This window comes from Helianthus annuus, chromosome 11 (assembly GCF_002127325.2).
Source record: "Helianthus annuus cultivar XRQ/B chromosome 11, HanXRQr2.0-SUNRISE, whole genome shotgun sequence".
In the NCBI taxonomy this organism is placed as follows: Eukaryota; Viridiplantae; Streptophyta; class Magnoliopsida; order Asterales; family Asteraceae; genus Helianthus; species Helianthus annuus.
The window spans coordinates 187,617,659-187,626,708 of record NC_035443.2 but is presented as its reverse complement, the minus strand read 5'-3'; positions in this window follow the sequence as shown (position 1 = coordinate 187,626,708).

Below are 9,050 nucleotides of genomic sequence, written 5' to 3'. Positions count from 1 at the left end.
CTAGAATATCGATTTAAGATCGGGCTATCATCAGATGAGAGTCCGAGAGGAGGAGGTTCCAAAAACGGCTTTTCGAACGCGGTATGGCCATTATGATTTTCTGATTATGCCATTCGGGTTAACTAATGCACCAGCGGTTTTCATGGAACTTATGAATCGTGTGTGCAAACCGTATCTTGACGACCTCGTCATTGTGTTTATCGATGACATTTTGATCTATTCTAAGAGCAAGGAGGACCACAAGCGACATTTACGTCTTATTTTGGAACTCCTGAGGAAGGAGCAACTCTACGCGAAGTTTTCTAAGTGTGCCTTCGGGATACGAGAAGTGCACTTCCTTGGTGTAACGCCCTGCTATTTTGTACTTTCTATATTTGGGATCCCTTGCTTAAAATCCTATTTTGGGAACCTTGTATTCTCGTATGCCGTCCTTCGTTGCAACCGTTATATTTTCCAAGACTTTTGGTTCGTTATTAATCAACGAAACTCGATACTCGTTAAACTGGTTAAACTCCTAAAATAATGAGATTCAGAAGCTTCTTGAAACGAATAAACGTTTAAAGGTTCTTTTTTTATTTCGTTCATAAATATGGTTTTTTATCTATTCTATTTTATTTAATTTAATTAATTAAATTAATAAATTTTACTATTTAAAAGTTCATTTAATAATATTTAGTTAGTCTCGTTAGATAATAAAGTTAGTAAGTTAACTTAGTTAGTTTAAACCATAAAGTTAGTTCTTTTCTTACAATATAACTTGGTTAAGTTAAATCCAGGGACTGTTTGTATAATTTCCTGAAAGTTTAATGCTTTGAAATAAAAAGAAATTAAATCAATAAAAAGACTGCAGACCGCGGGACTCGAACCCAGGTCACCAGCCTCACACACGCACGCATAAACCAGCTGCGCTGCAGCCTTTTTATGAAAGTAACCTGATCTTTAATTTATTTAAACACATGTTACGCTGAACCATGGCAGCCCAGCGTGACCAGACGCAAAAATGGCGCTGTTTTGGTGTTTAATTCGAATTTTAAGCATGTTTTAACATTAATTACACAACTAAAACCTACCCTAAACTCTTCCCTATATAAACCCATCATTTCCCAAGCCATTTCCACTTTACAAACACCTCAAAATCACTCTCAAACACCTTCAATCATCTGATTTTCGCAAGAGTGGACAGATTCATACCATGTTCTTCAAACAAGCATAACTTCTTCATTTCTTGTCCGTTTTCGTCGATTCTTTTTCCAGAACGCTTGACTTGACCTTAACTTCGATTCCATGGGTATTTCACAGAGAATAAGGCCCTGGAACTCCGGAAAATAGGCTCCAAAGTTCACTGTTTTCATTAAGCTTTATTAATCCTTGTTTATACTTATGCAAACTTGAGTTTAACTCACTCAAACCCACGTCCTTATGCTTATAACCACTTCTATGGTTAGTTAAGTTTAAAAACGGGGCTGAGACATACAAAATCAGAGGTTAATCCTCAAATACTTTCTGTTTTGTTTAGGGTTTTTGACCCACAAGTGGTGTTCAAGCTTCAAGCTTGATAAAGGTGTGATTGTGGACTAACTTGGGTTGTCCAACATAAAATCCCCACGTCCCTTGATGATTTCTCATAGTATAGATGTTTCTTATTCTTGTATTGATATTAGTTCATGACCCTCCTTGTATGTTTTTAAATCAAGTGTAGTGGTGAACCATAAGAGGTACCTAAATGGAAGCTTGTTCTTCCTACCTCCTACATGAATTCTATGACACAATAGAGGTACCTAAATGAAGATTAATCTTCTACCTCATGCTTGATTATTGGACTAAATAATACATATAATACCTATACATATATTTACTATTCGAACTTTTGATGGTGGACTTGTGTTCATTCGTCAAAAGTATAGAATACATCATCCAAGACATAAGACTTGTTACGATTCTAATGAGTATACTACTCATGAAAACATTAACCCTTGAGGTTTCATAGTGTCAAGAACAAGTACTTGGTGTTAAAGGATGATTACTTTCGAATACTTATATTCTTGTGTTTTAACTTCCTAAATCCCTAAACGAACGTATTCAACCCTCTAACCTCATCAACTTCGTCAAATTGGATAATCGGAAAGCATATGCAAATTTTGTGAGTATACTCGTAACCCCTTTTTATGTTTACCACTTTTTGGGGTGTAACATGTTTTACTATTAAACTTACACTTAAACTTATTCTTTATGCAATGCACAAAACAATCCTTATACATGAATACTATGTTATGATACTTGATGCTTACGTGGACCATACTTATGTGATATGTTTTAGTCATTAGCTCTCACGAGCCTCCCTTCGACATGTATAGCGCTATAGGAGTAACGCACCGCCCCCCTTAAACTTGGGTCATGTTGAATTAATTAAACTTTCTTGCGTAAACAGAGGTTGGCTAGAAATATTGCATGCCACGATAGGTTGATCTCGTATAAACTAAGTTGCCATGTGGATTCGTTTTAAACTTTTATACTTATACTTATGCTTAAACTTGTATACTCGCCTTTGCTTTTGCATTGAACTTTATTTTAAACATGTTACAGGTTGAGGATGATGATGATATGAAATGAAGTAGCGTTGATGCCTAGATACACATATAGACGTTTAGGTTTAATCGTTGTATCAATTTTGCTTATGTTGCTATATACTTCTTTGAACTTGTTGTATTTGAATTTTTTTTGTAACGTTGACAATCTACTTTTTGAAATGGAATCGGTTTATTAATATTGTCACAAATAGCGTTATGTGTGATGAGCAATCTTTCTTCGTCTCACTCCGTTGTTTCCGCCATCGGTTGGGGTGTGATAGATTGGTATCAGAGCCATAACTATAGGGAATTAGGAAAAGTAGGAATGCTTTTACCTAGTCTATAGTTTTAGAGCCTTATTCTTATGCTTTGTTTGAAACTACATGCATGCCACTTTATGTGTTTCTTATACATTTTATTTGAGCCTTTTAAACATATATGTCATTTATCCTTATGTAACATACTTGACATGTTATTCTTATGTGTTAATACACATTTTATTATGTGTTAATATTTGTTTTAATATGTCATCCTTTATGTGCCATTCTTGACATGTTTATACTTGTTTGCGTAATCTTCCTCATACATTTTACTCGACTATTCTAAATTCACAAACCTTCGTAATACACAAACGAGACGACTTCACCAAAAGAGGCGTGAAACCCACAATTTGGTGAACAACTCTCAATCCATCTACTTTTCTTTTTACATGAAATTCACCATTAAATTAGGAGTGAAATCCTCACCTTGATGGAGAAATTCAAATTTCAAATTCTAGTGGACTCTCGTCAAAGTGTCGAAATTAACTTTTGATCCGACGAGTACCAACCACACTTAGGATACTAAATCGCCAAGTTAGGGGTGAAACCCGGACCTTGTCCACTAGTTCCACTCCTTGATTTTCATTAATCTCGCCAAGTCTCGAAATTTCAATTGATTTAGGGACATGTAGTAACCGGAAGGGTAAATACCGTTAACCGACTTGTCGGTGAGAGTATTTCACCTATTAGGCCAAAGCATGCTCCTCAAACTCGAAATGCTTTTCGACCACTTTGGTTAGTCAAAGTTCCGTTTTGGAACCATCCCAAATTTTAACCAAACATGTGTTCTACTATTTATTTTATACGATGCAATCTTTTGAATTTGAATTTACTTTCGATATTTACTCCTCACACACACACAACATATTAAATCCCTTTCATACATTTAAACATATGCATGATTTCAAAACGTCACTCAATTTTGTTTACATTCTTTGTAACACCAAAATGGAGGCATATCATCGAGATATGAGTGATTTCCTTACCTTGACGATTAGCTCCACTCCTTCTTTTCTTAAAACAACCTCACCAACGAGTTAGGGGTGATTCCCTACCTAGGTGATCGTTACTAAAACTTTACCTCAAAATGTCCTATTATGCAAATCCGGTCATGTTTTATACCTAAGTCATTTATCATTTATCGAAATACCTACCTATATTAAATTCAAAATTTCATTGTTTTATCAAGCGTACTTCTTATTCTACAACCTACTTTCACTTACTCGTATACACGAGATTCTTAAACATATCTTAGACGTTTTAGTACACAAATTTCCAAACCTTACGAAATGCTACCTATCAATTTAATCGGTCTAATGAAACTCTTGCCCATGAACTTCATCTTCGACTTAATCACTAAAATATGCTCGCATTATATCATCATACTAGAGACTTCCATTCTTAATTGAAACCAAACCAACCTTTCTCAATTACATATAAGATCTTATAGATATTATAAGATCATTTTACCTAAGACTATTTTCAACAACAACAAATCATTTAGTAATTTTTTTTTTTAGGATAGACGTTTTCACCAGAACCTCCAAAATTCAAAATTTCTTTATGGGTGCAAATGAAGCGAACTTATTATTTTCGAAAACTTTTCTACACCGCTTAAGTGGTCATTCAAATCTCAAAACACGTGGGCAAGAAGACTTCATGGGGATCGATAACCTTCAACATACGTAAACTCTTTTAAAACAAAAGTAGCATTTCCATTCATTCCAAAATACATTATGCTTAACCAATGAGTACTTCATATCCTCTTACATATGAAAACTATATTCTACCTTCCAGACCAAGCTCAATCTAATTTTGATTCGATAAACTCAACGTTTCGTTTAAGCAACTATACATGCATATCATCATACACGTTTTAGTCGTTGCATCGCGACAATTTCAGTTATATCATTCGTATTTACATGTTCAACCTTTTGAGCACTTTTACATGCTTAACTTTGTTACGTTTAAATAAATACTATATACGCAATCATTAGTATTCGTACTTCCACTCACACTCATATTCATAACATTACGTTTTATGCTTATACCTATACTTATACGTTTCATGTTCTTACTTATATTCATACGTTTCATGCTTATACGTATACTCATACTACGTTTAATATCTATGTTCATACTTACGTGAATAATCATACCTAAACTTAAACTTATGCTCGTACTTTCATTCATACCCGTGATTCATACATTCGTACCAATACGCGAGCGTAATCCGAGTGATTCGCTTGCGTGGGTCTCATACATACTTAAGCATGGACTTGCTTATATACTATATTCTTATACGTACATGTTCTTATTTTTAAATTATGTATACCCTGATTCATACACAACTAGTACAAGCTATGCGGATCATGCGACGGTCAAAATAATCGCGGGTGCACACGGGATTATAGTGATGGGCGTATGAAAACCATAGAGTGTGCTACTATGTATGGTAAAACACGGAACGTAATATGACACCGAATACGAAACGGACGTAACATGGTCAAAACATGGTGGATACGCCGCTGGTACTTCCTATATGTAAGGCCTCCTAATCCAAGATCTCACTCAGCTAAAGCAACCAACAGGTGTGCGGAATCCACCTGATGATCAACCACTGTAGATGAAACACTAGAAAGCAAGGATTTGAGAGAGAAATCAAGAATACACTGAGTATTCTTGATGAAGATGAATGACGTCACTCACACAAAGCGCCGCCAGACAAAACACAATGATTAGGGCACAGAAATTCACACAGAAATCGTTACCTTGTCTATTCCATATTAAAGTATATATACAAGGTGAAACCCGGACTTTCAAGACTAACTAGAAAGCCCGGACAAACATAAAGCACAAAGCTCAGAGCTTTTGCCACAAAACTAAGACAAAAGCTATAACTATACAAAACTCTGACTAAACAAGATCCTTCCAAAACTTGGACAAGTTGTCCCTAGGAACTTCTTGGGACCAACTTTACATAAAACTCTGACCAAGAAATTCCTTCCAAAACTTGGACAAATTGTCCCTAGGAACTTCTTGGGACTAAGTTTGGACACTTGTACAATAAAGACCCTAAATATTGGAAGCCTTGCACTTATCACCAAAAGTGCATTAACAAACTCCCCCTTGATCAGTGCATGGTCTTCATTGAACTTGAGATCTTCAAACTTTCATTGGTAACATGGGAGGCATGCACTTATCACCTAAGGTGCATTAACAAACTCCCCCTTGATCAGTGCATGGTCTTCATTGGTCTTGAGATCTTCATCCTTTCTTCGAGAGCTGCTTCCTGCCCAGACCTTGCTCTTCACACAGAATTGAACTACCTTGATGAACTGATCAGCTAGCACACGATTTTCTTCAAGGTATTTTAGGGGCAGGCGCCGGAGCTTCTTCAACTGAGCTTCTCCAAATCTTCCATCTTGTGAAGAACGATCCAGATGCACACAGCTTCTCCAAATCTTCCATCTTGTGAAGAACGATCCAGATGCACACAGCTTCTCCAAATCTTCCATCTTGAGATGAACGATCCAGACCTGAAACACTTAACCCCGGATTAAGAAACTTGACCTCGGAGACATCGGCCCAAACCTGGATCCCAAGAATAAATTCCAATACCCCAGAATAAACAATTGAAATATTAAACAACCAACATTTAATAACTTATATAAACAATTTTCACAACCCCAGAGTATTCTTAATAAGATAACTCGCACATAGAAACAAGAAAGCGAAATCTTTTTTGTGGTTTTTTTTTTTCAATTTGAACTAAGTTAAATAGGTTAAACCTAAGAACATATTTACACTAATTATCTTTTTGTGAAGTCGGAGCAAAGGAATCATATCGGTTTTACTGTCAGTACCTAACACAAGAACCATGCCATTTAGCTTTAATGTTTTAGAATGATGTTGACAGTTCAAGACGTTCAACGGTATTGTGGTCCACTTAAGTTTTAGCACGCTTTCGAACACTGTTTTCGAGATATGGAATTAAGTGTATTAAGCTGACAGTAACTATGTTTACCGACCTCAGAATATACTCCCGTATCAAGGTATGCGCGAGAGATCATCTTACTGGTGAGTATACCATTTATCATCTGTTTTTGACGTATAAGCTAATGTGAGATACTCACTTATTTGGGATTGAAAACAAGTCCTTTGTGATAGAATCACTTATTGAGGAGGAACTTGAATTTCAGATGCAAAGGGCACAAGAGCAAGTCATTTGTGATAGAATCACTTATTGAGGATAGACTTGACTCCCGCAAGATTTTGAGGGACATGTGATTGTTTATCACTTATTTGGGTCGGATGCATCATGTATTGAAGATATTTACACGTATGTATGGTATCATGAAAGATCTAGACTTGCGTCCCCGTTGTTTTCCGGTAAAAGAAGCAACCATGATACCCAGATGATAAACAGCATAAAGACCACGTATCTCAGAACCTCGGCAATCTATCAAACGAAATTACGGTACCAAGACCATATATCCGAGAGATGCGCCACACGAGTTACGCAGTTCATTATGTTTATATACCAAAGACAGGTTCTTATTTACGCGTAAAACATACCGATGCAACGTATAATGAAGCTGTCACATTTAACAGTTAATCTCATATATATATATAGCCATAGTCCTGCACCAGATACGACTAACCGATGTACTATCATTTCCCTTATATCTCAACACGACTTCATTTTAGATTTTTCAAATGTTTTTGTATTTTTCTGAAATTTATCCTACAACTAAGTAAAATATTTTTGGAGTTTTTCAATTTTTCGAAAGCGGTAAGAACTATACAGAAAAGATAAAATAAAGTTTCTATGCGAGTTTGGAAAGCATTTTACTCTGGGTTGATCATGCCAATCATTCGGACCAGATTTTCAAATCTAGCCCGATCGAATGTTTTCGTAAACAGGTCGGCAAGATTATCCAAGGTGTCTACCCTAACCACTTCTATTAAACCCTTCTCAGCACAGTCGCGAATAAAATGATGCCTAACATCTATGTGCTTAGTGCGTGAGTGATTAACTGGATTGTTTGTTATGGAAATGGCAGAGTTATTATCGACCAGGATAGGAGTTCGAGTAAAATTCAAACCGTAGTCCCTCATTTGCTGTTGAATCCACAAAACCTGAGCACAACAGCTTGAAGCAGCAATGTACTCGGCCTCGCACGTGGATAGAGGAACGGCAACTTGCTTTTTGCATTGCCAAGAGACAAGACGATTTCCAAGAAGTTGTGCGCCGCCAGATGTTGACTTTCTGTTCATCCGGCACCCTCCGAAATCTGCGTCAGCATACGCCATCAAATCCAGACCACCTTCAGCTGGATACCACAATCCAAGCTTAGGCGTCCCTTTCAGATATCTGAAAATACGCTTGACAGCTTTCAAGTGCGACTCCTTCGGAGTTGATTGGTACCTAGCACACAAACAAACAGAGAACATAATATCTGTTCGTGAAGCAGTAAGATACATCAATGAACCTATCATTGCTCGATATAGAGTCGGATCCACTTCAGGATCTTTCTCATCATCGGGTGAAAGCCTGAGATTTGTCGGTAGAGGCGTGTCATAGGGTAAGCTATCTTCCAATCCAAATCTTTTGAGAATCTCGTGGACATACTTTGTCTGATGCACGTACGTCCCGGTTTTTTCTTGACTCACTTGAAGACCTAAAAAGAATGATAACTCGCCCATCGCGCTCATTTCAAACTTTGACTTCATCACCGTCTCAAACTCACGACACAACTCTTCATTTGAAGAACCATAGATTATGTCATCAACGTAAATTTGCACGATCAGAAAATCTCCCCCTTTCTTCAAAATGAACAGTGTGGAGTCAATTGCACCACGCGAGAACCCATGCTCCAATAGATGCTTTGATAACGTCTCGTACCATGCTCGAGGGGCCTGATGGAGACCATAGAGAGCCTTGTCCAACAAATAGACCTTGTTGTCTAACCCTGGAGCTTCGAAACCCGGTGGTTGGGACACATATACAGTTTCATGCAATTTCCCATAAAGAAAGGCGCTTTTCACATCCAACTGATAGACTTTGATACGCATGTGTGCAGCAAAGGTTAGAAACAAACGAATAGCTTCCAGTCTTGCCACCGGTGCATAAACTTCAGTATAATCAATCCCTTCCTCC